At 44.6% G+C, this 14,143-nt stretch overlaps 2 pseudogenes; both read right to left on the bottom strand.

The window, feature by feature from the left end:
* Window positions 1-6,122: 6,122 nt before the first annotated feature.
* Window positions 6,123-6,279, bottom strand: LOC138802264 (U2 spliceosomal RNA; annotated as a pseudogene).
* Window positions 6,280-6,392: 113 nt separating this feature from the next.
* On the bottom strand, window positions 6,393-6,449 carry LOC138802272 (U2 spliceosomal RNA; annotated as a pseudogene).
* Between the last annotated feature and the right edge of the window lie 7,694 nt (window positions 6,450-14,143).

Below are 14,143 nucleotides of genomic sequence, written 5' to 3'. Positions count from 1 at the left end.
GGTGGAGAAAAGCGGGGGGGAGAAGTATGGTGGAGAGAAGCACGGGGGAGAAGTATGGTGGAGAGAAGCATGGTGGAGAAAAGCGGGGGGGAGAAGTATGGTGGAGAGAAGCATGGTGGAGAGAAGCGGGGGGGAGAAGTATGGTGGAGAGAAGCAGGGGGGAGAAGTATGGTGGAGAGAAGCAGGGGGGAGAAGTATGGTGGAGAGAAGCAGGGGGGAGAAGTATGGTGGAGAGAAGCAGGGGGGAGAAGAAAACAGGCCCAGGTTTCACACTGAGTGAGTATAAATACATTTAGAATCTATATTATTAACTATATGTATAATATGTACTGTTTTAGTGTCATTTTGTGCCATTTTGGTTGGTGGTGTGCCCCGGGATTTTTTAAGTATAAAAAGTGTGCCGCGGTTCAAAAAAGGTTGAAAAATCACTGACTTACACTATTTAGAGATGCTGAAGTATATGTGGAGATAATGTTGGGTTGTACTGATATCTTACCGGTCATGGTTTTCCCCCATAGGACACTGATTGTTCTTTGATTCTGCAAAGTAGTTCTTCAAAAGGTCAGTCAGCTGTAGAGAGTAGATCAGCGGTTGCCTAAGGAGTAGAGATGAGCACAACTTTGAGCATTTTTGAGTCCGATCATTGGCCATTTGATTACTGATGGCTGATAAAGTTGGATACAGTTCTAGGGAGTCCTGGGAAACATGGCTATGACCGATGGCTGTATCTGTTTTCCTGGATTCCCTAGGGCTGCATCTATCTTCAGCCACTGGTTTAAAAATGCTGCACAACCCGACTTGAGAATGCTCCAGTTGCGCTCATCTCTTCTAAAGCGTTCTCCTGCTAGCTGCAGCCTTTCCCATGTTTTACACTGGAGCTAGGCAGGGATGAATGAGTGTTCCGGTGCTGTCACATTATGATCACATCCTTCTTTCACTCAGCAGCATGTCGCCTATTGCAGAGCCATGGCAAGACACTGTCAGAGTTATGGTAAGGGATGATTATTGGCTTTCAGGCCAGGGTTGTGGTATGTCTGACACTGTGCAGTGTGAACTTGTTACCGTCTAGCTTAAGTGACTATGTACGGTGAGTGGACACGTGGCATCAATGTTATAAATGTTGGGGATAATGCAGAGTCGCCTGTACCATTGGTGTAAAGTGAACATCCGTTATATGGGCTACAGAGGAGCAGATCATCTCCAAAATTAACCAGGATACTACCAGACCTAACAGATCACTGATCCCTAATGTGTATGAGGCTCCTGAGCAGATGGGTGGTCATTAGATCCAAGATAACCAAGATCCATTAGCAGAAAAGGCTTCAATTTCCACATCGGGAGTGGACCTCCGCCGGTCAGCAGTGTCGGGAGTGGACCTCCGCCGGTCAGCAGTGTCGGGAGTGGACCTCCGCCGGTCGGTAGTGAGTTTTTTTTCTGATGATGGATTGATGGATGTTGTCGTGTCAGGTAAAAAAAACATCAGAGACCAAAGCCAGCAGCCATTGCTGGAAGAACATGAGCTGGTGGGGGTGGTGTTATGGTCTGAGGGGATGTTTTCTGGCCTCTCATCTGTTCTGGGTCTAAACCTGCCCTTGCAAATCCTGTACACCCCTACATGCTGATTGTCTCCCCTGGAGCAGATTCAATTTTCCTTTAGGACAATGAGACATGGTTACAAATGTCCGACATTGGTTGGAAGAACAAGACCAAGACTTCCAAGTACCATGTTGACCCTTGATTTTCCAGATTTGAACCCAATTGAGTGTCTATGGGACCAGCGATCGCCATGTTCTCTGTAGGGATCAGTACATCTGTGGGATGCAGTCATGGCTCAATACGTCTGTGACCTCTACCAGGACGTTAAAAAAGTCACTCTCAGACCCCCCCACCCAAAATACCTACCCAGTCTAACGAGCCTAAGGGCCCAATTCCACTGGACGATTATCGTGCAAAATTTCAAATAGAAACGATATAATATATCGAGTTTGAGTGATAATCGTTCAGTGTCATTGCAGGCAACGATTGAATAATCGTTTATATATTGTTGATTTAGATCTGAACCTAACATTATCGTTAATTGTTCTCTGTAATTCCACATTCATTCACTAATCGTTCAGTGTAAGGGTCCATTTTCACAAAGATTTAAAGCCAAAGTCCGGAATAGATTTGAAAAGAGTTTACTGATCCCTGAGATTTTTCCTATCATAGAAACGACCCTTCTAGAACCAATAATGTCATTCTCAGAGTTGCTTGTAAGAAGTCCAGAGAAATGTCTGCCCTGTAATGTGTTTAATCTTGTATTATTACGTACTTTTCTTATAGGTGTGTACAGCAGGGTGTCACTATTTTGCACCTATATACCATCACACATACACTGGGATATTTTTGTAGATCAGCATAGTGACGTGCAAAACACAAGCATCGGAGTGAATGAGAGAGAACGAGAACTGGAAGTGCCTCTGGGTAACAAGCGCCGCCCCTGACCTCAACAACCAATCAGCTGCTTGTAAACAAAACCTTGTCTTGCTGCCTCTGTTACCTGCTCTCCCCTCTAAGCCCCTCCCCCAGCATGATGATTGACAGCATACCATTAGCTGCTGCAGTGAGCTGTGACAGTGTCCGGGAAGCCATTCATTCTTGTGTCGAATAAGATTCCTATACAAATGCCGTGAATGGATCTGGTAGCCATCTTCGCACAACATTAAGGAACGTGGACGTGGGACGATTTGTTGTAGAATTTGAAAAATTAATTCCATTGTGCATGGATTCTGTGTCCCAATTCAGATCAGAGACAAATGCAGAAATTGGGACAACAAATACGGCTGTAAAGCCATGTGACGTATCCGCTGTGGATTAAACCTAATTTTTTTATTTGTAGTGTTGTGGGTTTTGCTGAACATCTGCTGCAAACTGGCAACTATGCTTATTTTTATTTTTTAAGGGGGTAATCCAGCAAAAAAAAAAAAAAATTTCAAATCAACTTGTATCAGAAAGTTCTAAAGATTTGGAAATTTACTTTTATTAAAAAAAAAAAATCAGCTGTTGTATGATCTGCAGGAAGATGCAAATTTTCTTACCTATAATTTTCCTTCTGTGGAGTCTGTAGGCAGCACAGCAGTTCCATCCCCTACAACAAGGCAGAAGATAAATGAATCAGCAGTAATGGTCCAGTTAATTGACAACAGACCCTATAAAGGATACCCAGAAAGTCAGAGTCCTCTATCCTGTAGTAAGAGATCGCAGGGGGTCCAACAGCAATCTCCAGATATGCCACTGGCTATCTGGATCACCGGGGGCATATTTATGAAATGGCGTTTCTCTCCCATAGTGTTCAATGGAATTGAACCCCCTGTGGGCCAGACAGTGCTTCGTACTTTTTTTCCCCTAATTTTATTTATTGAAAAAAGAGTAGGAAGGGCCATTTATTTTGGGACTTCCCAGTCTAATAACAGCCTGCCACGTTCCAGCCAAGGAGTGCTATTTTTCGATGCTCCGGGACTACTGGTACCAGACTCTTCCCAATACCCCTGTGGCGGTGGGTACTGGGGTAATAATGGTGGGATTAGTGTTAGGCCTTATGCACACGTTCAGTATTTTTTTTCTGGTCCTGAAACAACCCGTGAGAAATTGTGGATTGGACATCCGTATTCCATCCGTATTTCCGTAATTCCATTTTTTTACTACTCATTGCTTTTCAATGCACTTCATCCGGATTTTTTGCGGAAATATGGATGCCAACATGTTACAATCCGTAACCAATTGATTTCAATGAGAGGATCCGCAAAAAAAAAATGGGTCCGCACCCGGACATAAAGACTGTGGGGGAGATTTATCAAACATGGTGTAAAGTGAGACTGGCTCCGTTGCCCCTAGCAACCAATCAGATTCCACCTTTCATTCCTCACAGACTCTATGGAAAGTGGAATCTTATTGGTTGCTAGGGGCAACTGGGCCAGTTTTACTTAACACCATGTTTGATAAATCTCCCCAATAACTCTAATAATAACGCAAACACATGAAAAAAAAACACAATGATCAGCATCAGTGTTTTTGTGGAGGCCAGAAAAACACCACTAAAATGTGTGTGAGGGCACTCTAATGGTGGTTTTACACGGAACGATTCATCGTTCGAATTTGCACGATAACTAATTCGAACGATAATCGTGCCTGTGAACGATCAAGTGACGAGCGAGAAATCGTTCATTTTGATCTTTCAACAAGTTCTCAAATCGGCGTTGACCGTTTGCAAAAAATTTGCAGATCGTTCCGTGTAAACATTCTTTCAACGATTTCACCTGTGTGTGAGATAGGCTTAAGCTATCGCAAAACGATCGCATAACGATTTTTCCGTATGATGTATCGTTCTAAACGCTGATCGTTATAATAAAAACATTGTTCATTCAATGATCGTGCGATCGGGCGAATTATCGCTCCGTGTAAAATCACCATTAAGCTGACCTATCCCGTCTGTAATGCCAGCCAATTGTGGATGGTGCCGACCAAGTAGCTGCGCAACAAATTTCCTCAAAGAGAACACGACAGTATTCTGCAGAAAATGTTGACGGGGAGCGCCTAGAATTGGCCCTTACTGCCACTGGAGGGTCCAGATCTTCCTCGCAATAAGTAGATGATTGCTTCCCTGATCCATCTCGAAATTGTTGGCTTAGAAGCCTATTTGTTTTAAGATTTTCCTGAGAATCGCATGAAAAAGTTTTCAGTCTCTGAAAAATTTCACTCACTGAAGATAATGGAGAACTGCTCTTCTTACATCTAGCAGTTTAGGCAACGGATCATGGTCTGAAGACAAAGCCGAGATGTTGCTGAATCTTGCTGGAAGGAGAAGATACCTTTAGATGAAAACCAAGTAAGGTTACTATTAGAGGGGCCGATGAAGGCCCGATAATAAATGTAAACGAGCGCCGATCTGCTAGATCTGCACTCGTTTACTGGGCCTGTTACACGGCCCGATAATCGTTTAACAAGGGCTGCAGGGACATCGTTACCGATGTCCTTGCAGCCCTTGTTTAAATGTTATACATTACCTGTCCGGGTTGCAGGGCTGACCGCCCTATCAGCTGAGACAGGCCCTTCTGAAGCTGGAGCGCAGGACCGGGGAGGTGCACAGAGGAAGAGGAGCCCTGCAACCTGGGTAGGTAATGTATATAGTCAGTCACCGGCCACGCACCGTGATACATGCCCTGTTAAGAGAGAGAGAGTGTTCAGTGTTTTTTGCTCTCTCCAAACTCTGTTGGCTAAGACATGGCCTGTGACCTGCAAAGCCAACTTGGGAGTATTAAAATTGCCTTCTCCTTCTCCCTCTTGACCTTCTCCAATGTTGAGAGCTGGAGGGAGGGAGGGGGGGGGGAAGCATAATTGAATCTGTTCTCCCAAGAGATCGAGAGACCGTCCACCACAAATGGATGAATGTGGATTCAGAGAGCAAAACCTTTTCAACTTGACATTCTCTTTGGTGGGAAAATATCTCTGGTAGACGTAAAGATGTCCAAGCAAAGGCTCCATTATCCAGGGTGAAGCAAGGGATGACTTCGCAGATCCACTTTGAATTTCAGTATCCCTCTGATATAAATGGCTGCTAGACTCTTCAAATTGGCCTATGCCCACCGACATATCTCTTTGTATTCCATCGTTAATGATGGTGATCTTGTTCCTCCTTGCTTGTTGATACAAAAAACCTGTGGGCATGTTGTCCAACTGGATTAGAATCTCCTTTTACAGGACATTTTGGAAATGAAAAAGGGGTCAACTTCATTGCTCTGAGCTCTCTCCTGGTCTAAGGTATTAACCTCTTGGTTGGTGGCCAATGGTTTTGCAGCAATTTGTTGTCCACATGTGCACCACAGTCGTAGGAGGAGACATCTGTGGTATTTGCCTCTAAGGGTGCGTTTACACAGAGATTTATCTGACATTTTGGAAGCCAAAGCCAGGAATGGATTTAAAAAGAGGATAGATCCCAGTGTTTCCTTTATGACCTGATCCCTGTTTATAGTCTGTTCCTGGTTTTGGCTTCTAAGATCTGTCAGATAAATCTGAACAGTCCGAACTAAAGAGGTTCCCCTTGTCAGGTGATGTGGCCTGAGCACCCAGGTGTGATTTTGGCACTTTTTTTGTGCACTGAACCTGGAAGAGCTGTAATACCAGGTCAATGCCTGGAGAGGGCAGAGCAAGCTCTGTGTCCATCACCCTGTTCTAAAAATACATTTAAAGGGGTTGTCCAGCGTAAACAAATTTCTTTCAAATCAACTGGTGTCAGAAAGTTATATAGATTTGTAATTTACTTATATTTTAAAATCTCAAGTCTTATCATACTTATAAGCTGCTGTATATCCTGCAGAAAGAAATGTTTTTTCTCTGGACAGCCCCTTTAGTATACAGTTCCCAGATAGGGGACGTATCGGATACTAAACTGATAAGAACAGATACTACACTTGGCAGAGAAGCGATTATTTTGAAAAGTTTGATGAGAATTTTTCAGAGGACAGTCCAGAGATGATTGATCCTGGGCCCAAGCTGTAAGTATCTCGTTCTAGATGCACCTGAAGTTGGCCCTGGCCCAAGGCTTAGCATCTATCGTCGATGTAAAACAGCCTAGGACATTGTAGACTGAAGTTGAATGATAGATTGTTTCTCTGAAGAGCAGTTATCTGGATATGGCATTACATACACCCCTTGAGTATACATACACCCCTGCTATAAAGATTGCGCCCACCTTTCTAAACACTCTTGGAGCAGAGTTGAAGGCGAATGGCAAGTAGGTGAACTCAATCTCAGATTAAGTGTTGAAGGGGTTTCCTATCCACAGAATAAGGGACAAGTAAGAAATCGTGTGGGGTCCACAATCTGTGCCTCTTAGCCATCTTAAATTGCTCCGGCTCCTGTGTTTTGAATAGGGCCGTGGGTCGGCACATGACCCGCAGCTCTATACGTTTTATATGGAGGTGCTGGAAAGAGACAAGGGCTGTACTCTGCTCCCCCCGGTGGTTCCACATAGAATAAATAGTGATGTGGGTCATGTGCTGACTCACGGCCCTATTCAAAACACAGGAGCCGGGGAGCAATCTGGAGGTTGCTGGGGCACAGAGGACAAACTATAACCTCCCCCTGGCAATCTCTTACTTCTACTTCTTCTACTTCTACTTCTTCTACTTCTTCGAAAGGTAAGTTTTAGTTGGGTAGTCCAACGTGGCCATGTAGTTTATCTGATTGATTGAGAATGGGTACTACTGACTAGATATTTTCCTTCTTTTTGTCCATCATCTGTTTGTTCAGATAATTGAAATCTATTATCAGTCTCCATTTTCCGTTGGGTTTCCGTACTGTGAATATTCTAGAAAGCACAACCTTTTGTGCATTGATGAAGTGGTACCCACTCTAGTGTGAGTTTTCGAGGAAACTAAAACAAATGGACAATGGAGATTTTCCATAGAATTCAGGAAGTATTTGTCTTTCGGAATAGTCTTTAGTTCCAGGCATCTTCTATGGATTTGAGCTAGAAGTGTGAAGTTTGCAGTGTTGTGGGTTTTGCTGCACATCTGCATAATTGTCAACTACACTTTTTTTTTTTATCCCCTTAAAGCAGGGATGGGGAACCTTCGGCCCTCCAGTTGTTGCAAAACTACAGCAACCATCATGCCATGACGAAGGTGTCCCACCACTGTGTAGTGTACCCCCGGAGATGTTGTATCTGAGGAGTTGCCGATCACTTGCTAGGTGGTGATATGTGACTCCACTCCGGTGGTGGTTGGCCAAGATATAGCTGAACCTTGAGGTGTTATCTCGTGACGCTAGTTCCTGGAGGGCATACAGGTGTGATGGCACGCCTGCTTTTATTTTACAAGGCTGGTTGTACCTTTTCCCCTGTGGTCAGTGTTCTACAGGGATGTTACCGGGTCCCTTGGAATAATATCACGGATGATAGGACCCACCACCCACAGAAAGGGGAAGTGAAAGGGAAAGGATGCGGTGTATGCTGTGTCGGTAGGTTGCGAATAATCAGAATCTTTTGTGTAGAGTTAAAGGGGTAGTGCGGTGTTTAATATTTGTTCACTAAATAACACACATTACAAAGTTATACAACTTTGTAATGTGTGTAATTTAACTGAATCGCTACCTTTCCCGTGTTCCCCCCACCCTGGAAGTGTGTTGCGGTATGCTTACGTATTCGCTGTCGACCCTGGCTGCCATCTTGGGTCGACATCTTGGGTCATCTTCGGGAGGCCAGCCGGATCGCTCACACTCGGCTGAACCTTCCTAATGGGTGACACAGGCCCCAGACCTTGTTACCTGGGATGAGCAGAATGCTGAGGGTTCCCTGCTGACACCTGCGCTGCGAGATAGAGTTCATAGGCTTACTGCAACTTTGCTCTGTCCGGATGAGTTCCTAGCTCTTTGGTTTTTCTGTGGATACTGTCCTGCTCTGTAACTTCTTCTTGTCCTCTGCTTGGGTTGAGGTGGTCTCTGGCTGGTCCTCTCTGAAGAAGAGTTTAAAGGGGTTATCCAGTGCTACAAAAACATGGCCACTTTTCCCCCTAGTGCAGCTTCCATATACATAGATAATATAATATAGGGATATCTAGTGGGGAACTTTAGTACTACTTTCATCACCATAATAACACAATAAGTACAGACTTTTGCGAAGAATGTATATATCCATAACACCCGTGGTAGGACACCACACCTGCCTTAACCCCTTAACGACATCGGGCGTAAACTTACGCCCTCGCGCCCTGGTACTTGGCGCATCAGGGCGTAAATTTACGCCCGATGTTTCCCCGATCGCTGCGTGTTCGCACACAGCGATCGGGGAAGATGGCCTGCTATAAATCATAGCAGGCCATCTTAGCTTCACGGCACGGGGGGTGGTTAACACGTAACACGTGCTTACGATCGCCGCTATAGGCTGATCAATTCAGATCAGCCAATAGCGGCGATCGGAACCTTTCCGGGTCATCGGTGACCCGATGACCTGGAAAAAAATGGCGGTCGGTGCTGTCCGAGGACGGCACCGACCGCCATTACTGTAAAAAGTAATGGTGGTCACCGTGCCACCGGCCCGATCGCTGTGAACGGCTGTCCAGTACCGGCCGGCCGTTCACGGCGATCGGGCCGGTGGCACGGCGATCAGAGTCCCACAAAATAGTAAATACCTGCCCTGGACCCCTCAGCTAGGTAGCCGAGGGGTCCAGAGCAGGTATTTGTACATTACTCACCTGTCCCGGGCTCCTGATCGGCGTCTTCCAGGTTCGCGGCGTCCTCGTGTTCGTTGGGGTCTTCAGCTTCCTCCGTGACGTCACGTTCGGCTTCTCTCGGCTATTTTCGGCTCCAGCGTCGACTTTTTCCGTATTTTGCGCTCTGCTTCCCTCTAGCGGCTGATATGTGTAATACACTTATCAGCAGCTACAGGGATGTTCAGAATGTAGAAAGTTTTTTTTTTTTTTTAATTTTTTTTTTTCTATTTTGCGCACCCTATCGCCGCTGAGTGTTGATCAGCATCGCACGAAAGTGCGCTGCTAATCAGCAACTCCTCCTTTTTGGCGTAGGGTGTTTTTTTTCTATATTCTACTGCCACGGTCTGCTTATAAGTGCCGCACATAAGTGCGGCATTTATCAGCAACTCCTTTGTTGGCGTAGGTTTTTTTTTTATACTTACTGTAAAAAAAAAAAAACACGTAAAAAACACTACATTACACCACACTACATTGAATAAAGTTTGACACTACACCACTACATACCCCATATACTAGTCCCCGTATAAAGATGACCCCCAGGGTGTTTTCGGTGTCAGAGGAATATGTTATTATTGCCTCCGACACCGAAACAGCCAGTAAGAATCTAGGGATCCTTCTTTCCTCCATTCATCCTCATCCTCCTCATCATCCGGTGACGCTACGCTACGCTACCCCCCAGACACGTCTTTTCCGCCAGTACCGTCCCAATAAGAGATGACGGTATGGCGTGAAATTCTACAAACTCTCTGAGCGTACCTCTGGGTACTCTTACAGATTTAGGGTACGTGCACACTGCGGAATGGCAAAGGATAACTCTTCGTGCATTCCGCAGCTGGCACCCGCCGGCGGACTGATGCGGGCGTGCGTCTCCGCCTGTGTCATAGACTCCATTCTATGCACGGGCGGAATCCGTCGTCCATCCAAAGAATGAACACGTTGGACGGAGAGCGGAATCCGCCCGTGCATAGAATGGAGTCTATGACACGTGTGGAGACGTGCGCCTGCATCACTCCGCCGGTGGGTGCCAGCTGTGGAATGCACGAAGGGTTATCTGTCGCGATTCCGCAGTGTGCACGTACCCTTAGAGTGTATGTAGGAAGGGATACCCGAATGCAGCCGCCAGATTATTCTGATCGCCATTATGGAGTCGGGAAGGAATTTTTCCCCTGTGATGAGGCTACTGTTGTCTGCCTTACGAGGGGTTTTTTTGCCTTCCTCTGGATCAACACAGGTTGAATTTGATGGACACCTGTCATTTTCAACCTTATAAACTAATAATTGGCCTAATACCCCCAAATAAATTAGAATTGTCCCTTTTCCCCAGCTAAGTAGGTATGGCCGCCATTCCCATTAGAGGAGGCCATGATGCAATTACAAAGCCTCTGTGCTGCCAGGACAGTAGAAACCCCCCACAAGTGACCCCATTCTGGAAACTACACCCCATAAGGAATCTAACAAGGGGGGCAGCAGGGATATGGCCCCCAAGTGACGGCCACATTTGGGACGTGAAAATGAAAAAAATTGTATTTTTTATTTTCTCGGCACATGTTCTTGTTAGATTCCTTATGGGGTGTAGTTTCCAGAATGGGGTCACTTGTCGGGGGTTTCTACTGTCCTGGCAGCACAGGAGCTTTGTAATTGCGACATGGCCTCCATCCTCCATTCCAGCCACTAAATGGCGCTCTGTCCCTTTGGTGGCTTGCCCTGTGCCCATATGGCACATTATGCCCACATGTGGGGTATTTTCGTACTCAGGGGAAACTACCCTACACGTTTTGTGTTCATTTTCTTTTTAACCCCTTGTGGAAATGGAAAAAAATCAAGGCTAGACCAACATTTAGTGTAATTTTTGTAAAATTTTTACTCTAAATCATTAATCTTGTCATGATTTTTTCATTTTCACAAGGGGTTAAAAGATAAAAAAAAAACATTTAATGTGTAGCACAATTTCCCCTGAGTACGGAAATACCCCACATGTGTACATAAAGCGCCATGCGGGTGCAGGGTAAGCCTCCGAAGGGACGGAGCGCCATTTGGTTTTTGAAGGCTGGATTTGGATGGAATGGATTTCGAGGGGCCATGTTGCATTCAAAAGGCCCCTGTGTTGCCAAGACAGTTGAAACCCCCCACAAGTGACCCCATTATGGAAACTGCACCCCTCAAGGAATGTAACAAGGGGTGTAGTGAGCATATGGACCCCACTGGTGACGGGCACAAATGTGGAACAATGTGGCGTGAAAATGAAATATTACATTTTTTACACTATAATGTTGGTTTAGCCTTGAATATATCATTTTCACAAGGGGTTAAAAGAGGAAAAAAAACCAAAATGTGTAGAGCAATTTCCCCCGAGTCTGTAAATACCCCACATCTGGACATAAAGCGCCATATGGGCGCAGGGCAAGCCTCCCAAGGGAAGGAGCGCCATTTGGATTTTGGAGGTTGGATTTGGCTAGAATGGATGATGAACGCCATGTCGCATTTACAGAGCCCTCGTGCTGCCAAAACACTGGAAACCCCCCACAAGTGACCCCATCCTGGAAACTGCACCCCTCAAGGAATCTAACAAGGGGTTCAGTGAGGATATGGACCCCTTGATGACGGGCACATTTGTGCCATGAAAGTGAAAAAATGAAATTTTTCCCTTTCACGTCACATTGTTCCACATTTGTGCCCGTCACCAGTGGGGTCCATATGCTCACTGAACCCCTTGTTAGATTCCTTGAGGGGTGTAGTTTCCAGAATGGGGTCACTTGTGGGGGGTTTCCAGTGTCTTGGCAGCACGAGGGCTCTGTAAATGCGACATGGCCCTTGAAATCCTTTTCAGTGAAATTCAGCTTCCAAAAGCCAATTGGCGCTCCTTCCCTTTGGAGGCTCGTCCTGCGCCCGCTTGGCACTCTATCGCCACATGTGGGGTATTTCCGTACTCGGGAGAAACTGCGCTACACATTTTGTGTCTTTTTTTGCCTCTTATCCCTTTAAGAAAATGAAAAATTGAAGGCTAGAACAACGTTTTAGTGTAAAAAAAATTTTTTTTTCTTTTTTAACGCCATATTGTTCGGAAAATCTGTGAAGCACCTGTGGGGTCCAGATGCTCACCGCACCCCTTGTTACATTCCTTGAGGGGTGTAGTTTTCTGAATGGTGTCCCTTTAGGGGTGTTTTTTAGGTTTTGGCACCCCAGAGCCTCTGCCAACCTGAAGTGGTACAGTCAAAAATGACCAAATATAACGGAGGCGTTGAAATTCACTAGGCGCTCCCTTATATCTGAGGCTTGTGGTTGCGTCAAATAGCGCAATAGGGTCACATATGGGGTATTTCTATAAACTGCAGAAACAGGGCAATAATTATTGGGGTGCATGTCTCTGGTAATAGGTTTATAATTATGAAAAATATTGGATTACAATAAAATCTCTGCACAGAAAATTAAAATTTTCAAATTCCTTACACACTTAGCTTTTATTTCTGTGACTCCCCTAAAGGGTTAAAACACTTTCTGGATATGCTTTTGCAGAGTTTGGGGGGTGCAGTTTCTGAAATGGGGTGCTTTGTGGGGCTTCCTAACATACAGGCCCCTCAAATACACTTTAAAACCTGAACAGGTCCCTAAAAATATCTGATTTTGAAATTTTACTGAACATTTGGAAATTTGCTGCTAATGTTTTAAGCTTCCTATCGTCTAAAAAAAATGAAAGATCGTTTAATAAATGCCGCCAACATAAAGTAGACATGTTGCTAATGCTATTTAATATATAATTTATGTGGTATAACCACTTTCTGTATACGCAAAAAAGTTTCAAAGTTGGAAAAATGCATTTTTTCACATTATTTGGGATTTTTTCATAAATATTCGTTAGAAGTATCGACTCCAATTTACCAGAAATGTAAAGTACAATCTGTCACGAGAAAACAATCTCAGAATCAGCCGGATAGGTAAAAGCATCCCGAAGTTATTAATGAATAAAGTGACACAGGTCATATTCATAAAATTTGTCTCTGTCATTAAGGCCATTTCAGGCTCTGTCCTTAAGGGGTTAAAGGGTTACTTGCCAGAAGAAATTTTTTCTCCAGTGCTTATCAGCTGCTGTATGTCCTGCAGGAAGTGGTGTATTCATTACAGTCTGAAGAGCAGGAGAGGATTTCTATGGGGATTTGCTGCTGCTCTGCACAGTTCCTTACATGGACAGAGGTGGTAGCAGAGAGCACTGTGTCCGACTGGGGAGAATACACCACGTCCTGCAGGAAATACAGCAGCTGGTAAGTACTGGAAGATTTGAGATTTTTTTAATAGAAGTAAATTACAGAGCTCTGGCACGTTCTGATACCAGTCGATTTGAATTACTTTTTTTTTTTGAGTACCCTATATAATAAGAGGTAAACTTTAAACTTTTTTTTTTAAAATGTTTAGCATCACCATATTTTAATCAATCTTTTTTTTATATATAGAAATTATTTTAGGATTATGGGTAGTTTTTACATAGATTCCATTATGGGGTAGATAAGACTTTTTGATTGCTTTTCATTCCATATTTTCTGGGATGCCACAACACAAACAGTAGTCTTAGCATTGTGCGTTCTTTCATTTTCGAGGGTGCAGCATTTGATTAGCGGTGGCTGTATCCATGTCTTCCAGGACTCTCTAGGGCTGCAGCCACTGGTAATCAAATGCAGAACGATCGGGTTCAGTCAACTCCAATACTGTTCACTGCAATACCAGTATATTGCAGTGTACTGTGCTATCTGTAATAGCAGAAGAATCATGGCAACCACTGAGACTGTCAGAAAGCACCTGGTTGCCGTGACAACAGATTAGCACACGTGGGAGCCAATAAGAAGCCTAGCAGAGAGGCATGTAACCTCCTAGATGCTGCAGTCACTAGTATGCATGGCATCTAGGGG

The sequence above is a fragment of the Dendropsophus ebraccatus genome, chromosome 9 (assembly GCF_027789765.1).
Source record: "Dendropsophus ebraccatus isolate aDenEbr1 chromosome 9, aDenEbr1.pat, whole genome shotgun sequence".
NCBI lineage: Eukaryota > Metazoa > Chordata > Amphibia > Anura > Hylidae > Dendropsophus > Dendropsophus ebraccatus.
Note: the sequence above shows the minus strand (reverse complement) of the source record. Positions and strands in the feature narration are given on the sequence as shown.